This window comes from Scyliorhinus torazame, chromosome 11, assembly GCF_047496885.1.
Source record: "Scyliorhinus torazame isolate Kashiwa2021f chromosome 11, sScyTor2.1, whole genome shotgun sequence".
Taxonomy (NCBI): domain Eukaryota; kingdom Metazoa; phylum Chordata; class Chondrichthyes; order Carcharhiniformes; family Scyliorhinidae; genus Scyliorhinus; species Scyliorhinus torazame.
In genome coordinates this window covers 11849109-11861830 of record NC_092717.1, presented here as the reverse complement: position 1 = coordinate 11861830, position 12722 = coordinate 11849109, and the positions used below count along the sequence as shown (strand labels likewise).

The following is a 12722-nucleotide window of genomic DNA, read 5'->3' as shown; positions in this document are numbered from 1 at the left end:
GCCCCCTTAGTGTCCAAAAGGTTAGGTGGGGTTACTGGGTTATGGGGATAGGGTGGAGGTGTGGGCTTAAGTAGGGTGCTCTTTCCAAGGACTGGTGCCGACTCGATGGGCTGAATGGCCTCCTTCTGCACTGTAAATTCCATGATTCTAAACTTATTCAGGGCAGAGGTGGGAAGGTGGTGAAGTCTATCTTCGGCCTCCGGACTCATCTTTGGGGGATGGCAGTAAATTCTGCCCAGATGTCAGGCGACCAAAGGCTTGATCAAGGAGGTTGTTTTCAAGGAGTATCCTAAAGGTGGAAGGTGAGGTAGAGAGACAGAGAGGTGCAGGGAAGGAATTCCAGAACTTGGGTCTGAGGCAGCTGAAGGTATGGGGACCAGTCCTGGAGCGATTAAAATCAGGAGCGCGCAGGAGGCCAGAACTGGTGGAGAGCTGAGATCTCGGAGGGTTGGAGAGTAGAAGAGATTGCAGGGATTGGGAAGGGCAAAGTTTTCAGAACAAAAATATGGGATTTTAAAAGTGAGATGTTGACAGACTAATGGTTAACACAGTTGCTTCACAGCGCCAGGGTCCTGGGTTCGATCCCCAGCTTGGGTCACTGTCTGTGCGGAGTCTGCACGGTCTCCCCGTGTCTGCGTGGGCTTCCTCCGGGTGCTCCGGTTTCCTCCCACAAGTCCCGAAAGACGTGCTTGCTAGTTAAATTGGACATTCTGAATTCTCCCTCTGTGTACCCGAACAGGCGGCGGAATGTGGCAACTAGGGGCTTTTCACAGTAACCACATTGCAGTGTTAATGTAAGCCTGCTTGTGACTCCTTGTATGACAAACTGCTGGTGTTGCTGCTGAAATCATTTCAAATAGATATCCAAAATGTTCACTGTTAGGTTGCTTCCATATTTTATTTCTTTCAAAGCAGCTGAAAGGAAATGCCTGCTTTTGAAAATAAAAACAACTATATACAAATATATTTTGCTTATTCTCAATCTAACAAGAAGGACAATTGTTTTTTTTGCAAAACATCAAAACTTGCTGATTAGATATTAGATGATTCTCCCAAAGTGAATGATGCTTCTCTTGCATAAAAACCTAAATCTTTATTTAAGTTTTTAAAAGTAAAATACAACTTGGTGTTAATTTTTTCTCGAAGTATTATTTTGGATAATTTCAGTTCTTTCCATCGGCCTTTGTCATTGTAAAATCATTCAGCTTGTAACATTTTTTTAAAAATGTACATTTTATTTTCAACAAATGCATTGTTAACCCTTTCATAAATTTAGTGTTGTATGTGCACCAAAAGGAAATTTATTTTCCTGGATGTATACTCATTGCTTGAATGCATCCTTTCCAAAGTCCCATTAATATTTACATCCTGAATGATACCACTGCAATCTCTGCAGAATTGGTACTGTCTGTTTACATTCCTGTTCCGTTAGTTGATGACAATGTTTTCATGTGCAAAGGTCCAATTTGTTATTGTCTAGGTTACCTCAAAATCCTCATCTTTGTCAGTGCCCCAAACCTGGGCAATTGTTATGGTTACCTGTTTCCATTATCCATATATAAAATGTATTCATTAAAAGCTGATCATGTTAAAACAAAAACAAAAATTTAAAATAATTTTTTTTTAAAAGCCTGCTTGTGACAATAATAAAGATTATTATTATAGATTAGCAAACACCGGGTGGAGTAAATAAGCAGGACTTGGTGTGAGTAAAGACGTGTGTAGCAAAGGTTTAGAAGAGCTGAATTTAATGGAGGTTAGAATGTGGGAGGCTTAATCAGGAGCCATTGGAGTCGCCAAGTCGAGAGGTAACAGAGGCATTGGGTGAGATTTTCAACAGCAGGCGAGCTGGAGTCTGGTGATGTTGCAGATCCGGGAATAGGCAGCCTTTATTTTTATTTGTTCACAGGGTGTGGGGGCCGCAGGCTAGGCCAACATTTATTGCTCCTCCCTCGAGAAGGTGGTGGTGAGCTGCCTCCTTAAACTGTGGCCAACCATGTGCCAGTCTGTGTGGTGTAGGTACACCCACAGTGAGGTTAGAAAGGAAATGGATATACGGTCAGCAGCTCACCTCAGGGTCAAGGTTGGGAACAGTTTGATTCAGCCAAGCCAAACATGTCATTCTCGCTGGATGACCCTGTTCTTTTCAATAGAATGATAGGGAGTAAGGGGCGAAATTCTCCCCCAACGGCGGGATGCCCGCCGACTGGCGCCAAAGCTGGCGCAAATCAGACGGGCATCGCGCCGGCAAAAAGGTGCGGAAGTCTCCGCATCTTTGGCGGCCTAGCCCCAACATTGAGGGGCTAGGCCGACGCCGGAGGGATTTCCGCCCCGCCAGCTGGCGGAAATGGCGTTTGTTGCCCCGCCAGCTGGCGCGGAAATGCGGCGCATGCGCGGGAGCGTCAGCGGCCGCTGTCAGTTTCCCCGCGCATGCGCGGGAGCGTCAGCGGCCGCTGAAAGTTTCCCGCGCATGCGCAGTGGGGAGAGTCTCTTCCGCCTCCGCCATGGTGGAGGCCGTAGCGGAGGCGGAAGGGAAAGAGTGCCCCCACGGCACAGGCCCGCCCGCGGATCGGTGGGCCCCGATCGCGGGCCAGGCCACCGTGGGGGCACCCCCCGGGGTCAGATCGCCCCGCGCCCCCCCCCAGGACCCCGGAGCCCGCCCACGCTGCCTGGTCCCGCCGGTAAATACCAGCTTTGATTTACGTCGGCGGGACAGGCAATTCCTGGGCGGGACTTCGGCCCATCCGGGCCGGAGAATCCAGCGGGGGGTCCCGCCAACCGGCGCGGCTGGATTCCCGCCCCCGCCCAATCTCCGGGAGCGGAGACTTCGGCGGGGGCGGGGGCGGGATTCACGGCGGCCAACGGCCATTCTCCGACCCGGCGGGGGGTCGGAGAATGACGCCCCTGGTTCATAATGAGCCCTTGGATTGAACAAACCGCAACCATTTATTTTGTTTATTTATTTTTTCATCTCGCCTAATGAGCTGGAGCAAGGATTGACAGCATTCTCTCTGCTCGACCTTTGTTCAAAGCAGTGCCCTGAACGACAACAACTTGCATTTATATAGCACCCTGAAGGTGGACAAACATCGCGAAGTGCTTCACCGTTGAGTGGGAGCAAAGAAAATGTGGCAATGGGCCACACAAAGCTCTTAAAGGTGGAGGCAGAGGCGGAAAGCGTTAGGGAGGGAATTCTGGAGCTTAGCGCATGAGGCAACTGAAGGCACGGATGCCATTGAACGTACAACAATAAAAGGTGGGAGCAAAAGCAGGCTATTTGGCCCGTCGAGTCTGCACTGCCATTCAATGAGACCATGACTGATTTAATACGATAGAACCACGGGGGGATGCGCGAGGGGCCAGAATTGGAGGGACCTTGGAGGGTTGCAGGGACGGAGGTGATTACGGAATGGGGAAGGGCGAGGCCATGGCGCGATTTTTAAATTGAGACGCCGCTGGGCCAGTGTAGCTTCCCTCACCGCGCACAGATCACCCATGATGCATTTTGTCTTGGCAGGAACTACTCCGTTTATCTGCCAAAAGTTATTGTGCAACTAATAATGGGAAATTCTTACCAGCTACTATGGACTGTCAGCTGAACCAGTGACAAAGCTAAGCTGTAGAGTCCTTGAAGCAAAAAAACAGGAAATAAAAAGGAACTGAGACAGTTATTTGCTACTTTAAGTCGTCAGTATAAACGCAGAGCTCCTCCTGTCGTTTCTTTGCTGGTTTTGAATATTCCAGTGTCATATGGAAACCAGTCAGTAAAGTTCCTGTGAACCTTCAGGCATTGAACGAGATGCAAACCATTGACAATATTCCCATTAAAGCCACCGAGATACTGGATCAGACTTTGCTTCCTTCAGTGATAAAACTCAGCCTCAAGTTCAGCAAAATGACGTTGTCAGAAGGTAGTTATTGCAAATCTTTTAAGCTTATTACATCTGTCAGCGTTAGAGCTATTCAGTGGTTGGCTGAAGGAGGGAGTCGCAGGATGAAGTGAAATTATTGACAGCAACAGAATGCGTTTGGGTTATGTCACATTTCAATTGTGCATTTGCAGTTTCTCTTGAGACGCCGATATTTTTGTTGTAAATAAAGAGTCTCACTGGAACCTTGGGTGGGGGGGGGGGGGCGGGGGGGAAGACACAGAGCAAGTGTTTTTCAAAAACCCACGTGTGGAATGACACTTTGGGCTGGGATGGAGGGTTTGGATTTAACCCTGGGGTTTACCGGACACAAACCTATTAACGCAGTTACACTTGAGTACTATTCAATACATTGGGTTCTGTGATTTGATGGAAACATAGCAGATTTTTCACATTCCTCAATGTCACAAGATGCACAGCTTTTACTGAGTAATCTCTATGACAACCAATCAAATTATATTATTTTAATGGATTAAAATCTTGTAAAATCCATTTTTAAGAGGCTCCAGCTTGTGCTTATGATTTGAGGTAGTGGATAGTCAGCTCCTGTACCTTTTGTATAAAAGGTATTTGACATGTCTATTATTCATTCTTGAGATGCAGGCCAGCGTTTCTTGCCCATCCCCAATTAACCTAAGAGTAGGGAGTAGTGAGCTGCCTTCATGAACTGTTGAAGGCCTATGCGGTGTCGATACACCCAAAGTGCTTTTAGGGAGGAATCCCAGGACTTTGACCCAACGACAGGGAAGGAACGGCCAATATATTTCCAAGACAGGGTGGTGTGTGGCTTGGAGGGGAATGTCCAGGTGGGGGAGTTCTTGTGTATATGATGCCCTCGTCCTTCTAGATGGTAGCGGTCATGGGTTTGGAAGGTGCTGCCTGAGGAACCTTCGCAAGTTGCTGCAGCGGATCTTGTAGATGGTACACGCGGCTGCCACTGTGTGTCGGTGGTGGGGGGAGTAAACGTTTGTGGACATCCTCACCGTGGAGTGAATGTTAAAGATGCTGTATAAATGCAGAATGTTGCTATTGTCAAAAATACTGGGGGCGATTGTCCAATATTGAGCCCAAGTGCTCGCGCCGTCGTGAACGCCGTTGCGTTTCACGACGGCGCAAACCGGGCCCGGGTACGACGGATTCTGGCCCCCACAGGGGGCCAGCACGGCGCTGGAGTGGTTCATGCCGTTCCAGCCCATTTGGCACCGCGCCAACCCGCGCATGCGCAGGGGACTTTTTACACGTGCCGGCCCCAACCCAACATGGGGTAGGTGTTCAGGGGCCGGCCGCGCCAGAAAGTAGGCTCGGGGGGGGGGAGAGGCCCGCCTGCCGATCGGTGGGCCCCGATCGCGGGCCAGACCCCATCGAAGGCACACCCCCCCGCCCCCCGGTGAAGGAGCCCCTCTCCCCCCCCCCACAGGCCGCCCCCCAACTGTTCCCGCCGGCAGCCACAAGGGGTGAACGGCGCCGGCGGGACTCTGTCGTATCGGCGCGGCCGCTTGGCCCATCCGGGCTGGAGAATCGGCGGCCCCGCCGATTCCAGCGTCCCTCGGCCAGCGCCGCGCCAAACGCGCCGGCGCAAATGGCGGCGATTCTCCGCACCTCAGAGAATCGTGCGGCAGTTGCGGCAATTCTCCGGCACGGCGTGGGGCTCGGAGATTCGCCCCCACAGTGTTTTCTGGCACAACAACGCTAATTAGTTGAGAAATTCTAACAACGCAGCTGCTGAATTGAGTGCTTAATTTGACACTTTAGAATTATTTATTTACAGACAGGGAGCTCCCACAGACAGGCCTGTGATAATGACCAGATCATCTGATTTTATTTTAGTGATGTTGGTTGAGAGATAAACATTGGTCAAGAAACCAGGGAGAACCCACTTCGCCCCCATCCCCAACCCCTGCCCTTCTTCGAAATCGTGCTGCTAGATCGTCTATATCCAGCTGAGATGGCCAACCCTTTAACCGAATGGGGGGCACCTGTCTACAAACTGGTTACTCTGCTTCGCCATTACAACAGTGACAACACTTCACAAAATACTTCACTGGATACACAAAGCTTCGGGACATCCTGTGGTTGTGAAAGGAGCTGCACAAAAATCAATGCCTGTCTTACTATACGCAAGTAAGATACGCAAGTAAGTAACGATACAAGGTTAAGGGAATACAATGTCAGGTTTGGGTGGTACGCATTTACTGTGAACGTATTTGAGATTACAATTGCCGGTATGCATCCAATCCATGTAGCTATCTGGCAAGTTCTAACAAAACTCTTTCGCCTGATGTAGTGTAGCAGTCCCTCAGTCAATCTACACCTTGTCCGCCTATACTGTGTTTTGAATCAGATGCTATATAAATGCAGGCTGTCGCTGTTGTCAAACCTACAGGGCGGGATTCTCCCAGCCTGGGGCCGGGCCGGAGAATCCCCGCAATCGGGCCACGCTGCCCCGACGCCACTCCGCGGAGAATCGGCGCCATTGGCACTGGCGCGTTTGGCGCGGCGCCGGTCGTGGGCCATCTACGCGGCTGGGCCGCCAATTCTCTGGCCCGAATGGACCGAGCGGCCGCTCTAAAAAGGCTGAGTCCCGCCGGCGCCGTCTACACCTGGTCGCAGCCGGCAGGAACTCTGCACGCAGGGTCAGGGGGGTGGCCTGTGGAGGGGCAGGGAGGGGGGGCTCCGACTCCGGGGGGGCCTCGGATGGGACCTGGCCCGCGATCAAGGCCCACCGATCGGTGGGTCGGCCTCTCGCTCCCCGGGCCTATTTTCTTATGCGCCGGCCCCTGAACTCCCGCGCCATGTTGTGGCGGGGCCGGCGCGTTGAGGGAGGCCACCGCGCATGTGCGTGTTGGTGCCGGTGCCACTGCGCATGTCTTCATTGACGCCGGCGCCACTGCGCATGCGCAGATCCCGCGGCGCACAGTTCACGCCGGGATGGGAGGCTGGAGCGGCGTGAACCACTCCAGCGCCGTGCTGGCCCCCTGTAGGGGACGGAATCGGTAATCCCAGCGGTCTGTTCACACCGTCGTGAAACGCTACGGTGTTTCCGATGGCGTGGACACTCTGCCGCCGAATGGGAGAATCCCGCCCGTAGTGTTTTCTGCCACAATCTTGCCCAGAGTCCAGTTGTTGCATTTTAATTCTGCTTAGCAAACGCAGCAAAGCTGTACGGCTGTGAAACTCTATATACACCCACACATAAGGAATATCCAAACTGACTTTTTGCTAATAGAGTTATTGCACTCTGGATTTTGTTGGTTTCTGACCACTGCAGAATCAGCTGTTAGAACATTTATTTTATTAATCGCTCCACATACCGAAGCTTGAAGGCAAGCTTAGACTGAGGCGAGTTCAAGATCCAATTCTCTTTGTTTACAAGTTGACAGCATATCAAGATCTCATCAGTTTAATATCCCGGCCTTTGGTTGCATCTTAAGACATTCACCTCTCCGGTGTAGAGTAACAGGACTAAGTTGTGGAAAGAATCCTGGTAAAAAATAATAATAATCATCTTTATTAGTGTCACAAGTAGCCTTACATTAACACTGCAACAAAGTTACTGTGAAAAGCCCCTAGTCGCCACACTCCGACGCCTGTTCGGGTACACGGAGGGAGAATTCAGAATGTCCAAATCACCTAACAAGCACATCTTTCGGGACTTGTGGGAGGAAACCGGAGCGCCCGGAGGAAATCCACGCAGACACAGGGAGAACGTGCAGACTCCGCACACACAGTGACCCAGCCGGGAATCGATTCCGGGACCCTGGCGCTGTGAAGCAGCAGTGCTAACCACTGTGCTACCGTGCCGCCGTTATTATTACCTTACAACCAAAATTAGTTTGGGAAATATTAATAAGGAGGTGATTGCGATGCAGTTGTAGGCCTATTTAAAATTAATACAATGCGAGGGGAAGAAAGAATTGAACTGCGCATACGGCTGGGATATGTTCCAGTGTTTTGTAACAGAGGGTAATTATTGGTGAATAAGGAACAATTCGTTACAGGAATTTGCCTGCTCCAGTCAGCAAATGACGACGACAGATGCAACCAGTTAACATTTTAACCCGGCTGCTGGGAAAATGGGATCAGAAAATATAATTACATGAATGATCCATTTGCAAATTCCATTTTTAATTAATTTAAGTGGACAAATTTAAATGTCAGAAAAATAGGGCAAAAATTATGCTTTAATGTGCCTCATTTAAATGTTGTTAGTTAACTATTTAGAAGTGACTACGATCAATTTTGTTTGAGCAAAGCTACCATAAATGCATATCAAATGTGTGCCTGCGGTGGTCATCCAGCATTGTAAAGGGAGTTTAATAAAATAACCACAAATTACATTGAGTCATAGAAGCCTATAAAAGCTCAAGAGGCCCGCGAAGGTAAATTAGACAACATTTAATTTGTAGGCATAAAGTAAAGGCCGCAACATGGCTTACAGCTCACAGATTCCATTCAGGAATACCGGATGTGCTGGTCCCAGTCTGGCCGGCTTTTAAAGGGGAAATTGAAGAGCCCCAGCTGGGCAGGCATCACAAGTGGGGCGGGGGGGGGGTTCGTATTCCACGAGTCCCACGGGGAGATCGATCGATGTGTCCCCTTCAGGTTTGGGTCGCGTGAAGGTTATTGTATCCTTCCCACCCCTCCCAAGTCCGAAGGTTCCCCTGCATTTAGAATCATAGAACCCACAGTGCAGAATAAGGCCATTCGGCCCATCGAGTCTGCACCGGTGCTTACAAAGAGCTCCGTACTCAAGCCCACGTATCTACCCTATCCCCGTAACTCCCACTTACCCTTTTTGGACACTAAGGGCAACTTATCATGGCCAATCCACCTAACCCGCACATCTTTGGACTGTGGGAGGAAACCGGAGCACCCGGAGGAAACCCACGCAGACACGGGGAAAACGTGCAAACTCCGCACAGACAGTGACCCAGCCGGGAATCGATCCTGGGACCCTGGAGCTGTGAAGCAACTGTGCTAATCACTGTGCTACCGTGCTGCCCCAATGGGCTGTTGAGTGGGTCTCCTTCTCCTTAAGCACTTTCTCCTCTCTGTTTATATTGGGAGGCTCTGAAGGCTTGATTACAATCTGAACATGTTGTTGCTGACCCTCTCTGTATTAGTGTATGGGATGATGTTGGTTGTGCACCGGGACCTCAGACTGGGATTACGTTGTGTGGTAAATGTAACTCCCCTCTTTAGAACTGGAGCTTTCACATTGCTGCCTTGTTTCCTTTTCTTTTGTAAGGGTGGGGAATCCGTGATTGGTTCCTGCATAGGTGCAGACGGGGTTGGCATCTGAGGAGATGAGGTGATAGTGTGTCATTGGTGCTTTTGCTGCTGTTAGAGTTGGGGGAGATATATATTGGTGCGTGCACAAACATGGCGTGAAAACCTATCCTGATCTCTCTTCTTGGTGGGAGGGTGTGCACCATTTTACCGTGGTTTTATCCTGTTACTCCCATGGTTTCTGGTGGGGCTTTTAGAGGCATCTAGCCGTGTCTCATGATTGTATCCAGCCAGTGATAATGTAGTTGTCCTGTTCCCCTCTGTATCCATGTATGTTTCTGTGTTGCTCACTGCGATGTATTTAGTTTGTAATTCTGTTGCGTGTTCAAACAAAGTAAAATCCTTCCACACAGACTTAATCGATAGGAATAGACTCTGGTTGATGGCTGGTAACTCAGTCATTTCTTTGAGGGACAGAAGTGTGAGTTAAGCTAGACACGAGTGTTTTAATTAATTAATAAATTTATTTTAATTAATTAAATATCTTAAATGTTTTTAAATTAAATCTATTTGGACCAATTAGATGCATTTTAGACACTGGTTGACTTGAAGTAGTTTATGTTGATTAAGTGCAGAATAAGTGACTACACTACCTGAGGATGTAAAAGCATAACAGGCGAGATTTTCCAACACTCCACGCCTGCAGATTCTTCCGGTCCCACCGAAGGTGGCGGGGCAGCGAAGCACGCAAATCACTATAGACCTTGGTGGGGCCGGGACTGGGAAACAGGGTGGGGACGGTGAGAAAGACCCCGCCCAATATGAATTCCGATCCTTTATTCCTTCTCTCATTGGTTCCCTTTTCCATGTTTCGTTCCTGCAGGATGGAGCATGCTTAAGGAAGTCAAGGGTGGGATTATAATTCCAGCGGCACGATGGCACAGTGATTCGCACTGTTGCTTCACAACGCCAGGGTCTCAGGTTCGGTTCCCGGCTTGGGTCACTGTCTGTGTGGAGTCTGCACCTTCTCCCCGTGTCTGCGTGGGTTTCCTCCAGGTGCTCCGGTTTCCTCTCACAAACCCCGAAAGACGTGCTGTTAAGTGATATGGACATTCTGAATTCTGTTAATGTAAGCCTACTTGTGACAATTGTTATAACGATTGTTATTACAGATATAGTGGAAAAGTCCACCAGGATTCACACCCAAACAGCAATCTGGAACCTCCTGTGGGATCGACGGTCCTGCTTTTAATTCCCTGGCAGGTTTTGGACGGGCGAGAGCAAAGGTGGCTTACTCGCTGCTCCAGAAAGGAGGCACAGCCTTTTTTAACTACCAGACCTCAAATAAGTTTGGATGGTTGATTTTCCCACCCGCCCCCTGGCCATGTTGGACGGGAGGTCAGCAGGAAGAGGTGGAAACGTCGCACACTCCAGAGGTTGCCCGCCAATACAAAATAGGTGGGTGATTGGCCAGGAGGAGAGAGTCCTTGACAAGTGAGGCCTAATGGCCAGGTAACCAGAATGATCGCTTTGGGCCCCCCTAAGAAATGCCAACACCTGTTCGAGCCGCTTCTCTTGGCTCCGACCACCCACTCCACTTCCCCAACTTCGGCTATCGGTTAAGTTAAAAGTGCAGTTGTGTTCCATTGATGTCATAGAGTGCAACATTCCTATGCAAAGAAGGACCTCTCCAGCTTTGGGCAGGTGTTCGTTAGCTGTCTGCTCAATTAGAAGCGTGATAGAATTCGGAAGGGTGAGTTTGTGGCACTAATATTAACCGTCAAACTGTCTTTGCAGACGCTTGATAAAGATTAAAATTGGGATTGAATGTGAAGGCCTTTATTTTACACAGAAACAGGCCATTTGGCCGAATTAGTCAATACCGGTGATAATGCTCCACCGGGGCAGGAGGGTTTTTAAAAACTTCTCTCACGGGACAAAGACATCGCTGGCCAGACCAGCATTTTTATTGCCCATCCCTAATTGTCCTTGAGGAGGTGGTGGTGTTTGCGAAGAGCGCTTGCTTTTTCTCTCCATTCAGAGGCTCCACTTCAGCGCACAATGAAATTGAATCCTGTTTACCATCAGACTTCGCAGGAAGAATAGGATTTCCCGAGAAAGCGTATCAAAGTGAGTCAAAACCGGCAGCCGAATGTGAAATCAATGTTCAAAGTTTCTGAAAGAATGTTGACAAAGATCATGGCGGGATCCTCCAGGAATTGGCGGGGCGGGCAGAAACGGTGCAGTGGAGTGGCGGGAACCACTCTGGCGTTGGGCCACCCCAAAGGTGCGGAATCCTCCGCGCCTTCATGGGCTAGGCAGGCGCCGGAGTGGTTTGCACACCGCCGGCCGGCGTGGAAGGCCTTTGGCGCCGTGCCAGCCGGGGCCGAAGGGACTCCGCCAGCCGGTGTGGATCCGCGCATGCGCGGGAGCATCTGCTGAGGTCATCCCCGCGCATGCACAGGGGGGGTTCACCTTCGCGCGACCATTGTGGAGGTTTACACAGCCGGCGTGTACGAATAGAGTGCCCCCACGGCACGGGCCCGCCCGCAGATCGGTGGGCCCCGTTGCGGGCCAGGCCACCGTGGAGGCACCCCCCGGGGCCAGATCACCCCGCGCCCCCGCCCCCCCCCCCCCCCCGAGGACCCCGGAGGCCTGCCACGGAGCTGGGTCCCGCCAGTAGGGACCTACCCTGATTTACGCTGGCGGGACCCGACAAAAACAGGCGGGAACTCGGCCCATCGCGGGCTGGAGAATCGCCAGGGGGAGGCCGCCGACCGGCACGGCGCGATTCCCGCCCCCACCAAATCTCCAGTGCCGGAGAATTCGGCAGCCAGCGGGGGGGGGGGGGGGGGGGGGGGATTCACGCAACCCCCCCCGGCAATTCTCCGACCAGGCAGGGGGTCGGAGAATCCCGCCCAAGATTCACAGAATTACCCAGCATATAATTATGGATTTCATATGAACTCCGATAAGCCACTGGTAAGAATGAAGAGAGGAATTATTAACTCAGACATTAAAGGTAGGAGGCGGGATCCTCCATTGGCCGACATGGAAATCTGGGCGGAGAATCGATTCCGACGTCGAAATTGCGGAGGGGTGCCGATTTCACTGCAAACCACAATCCTCCGTCACCTCGACAGTAGCGTCAATGCGTCCCGGAATGCCCGTGCAGTAAACGGCGTTGGCATATCATTACCGGGCGTGGCCCGTTATTCTCCGGGGCCTCTGTGATTCTCCTCCACTGCTGGGAATTCCCGACGGAGGGGTTCACTTGTGCTGTTAAATATCATGAAACCGGTGTCGTGGCTGCTGAGGGAGAGCGATGGGGTGCAGAAAGTGCCCAACATCGTCATAGTTTGCTGACAGTTGTACCACTGTCTGGGGGGCTTCTGTCAGGGCCGGGGGTTGTAGCAGGGGGTGGCCAGGAGGTGGGCTATGGGGTCGGGGTGGACGGGCACGGAACACCACTGCCGCGCACTCCGCTGACTGCCCGCTGTGAACGTAGGGCCACGGGTCGTATGGGTGTCCCCCCAGGGGACCCACCTAGAAGGCCTGTGGCCC

The 12722-nt window shown here is 51.1% G+C and overlaps 1 protein-coding gene and 1 long non-coding RNA gene across 3 annotated transcripts in view; one reads left to right on the top strand and one right to left on the bottom strand.

Annotated features, from left to right (window-relative positions):
* The window catches only part of znf516 (zinc finger protein 516), a 217695-nt gene that overhangs the window by 68263 nt on the left and 136710 nt on the right, over window positions 1-12722 (top strand). The gene's annotated exons all lie outside the window — the stretch shown is intronic.
* Window positions 6703-12722, bottom strand: part of LOC140385125 (uncharacterized) — a 67042-nt gene continuing 61022 nt past the window's right edge. The window contains exon 3 of the long non-coding RNA XR_011933294.1: window positions 6703-7410. This is a non-coding gene — a long non-coding RNA (uncharacterized lncRNA). The remainder of the gene's footprint in view (window positions 7411-12722) is intronic.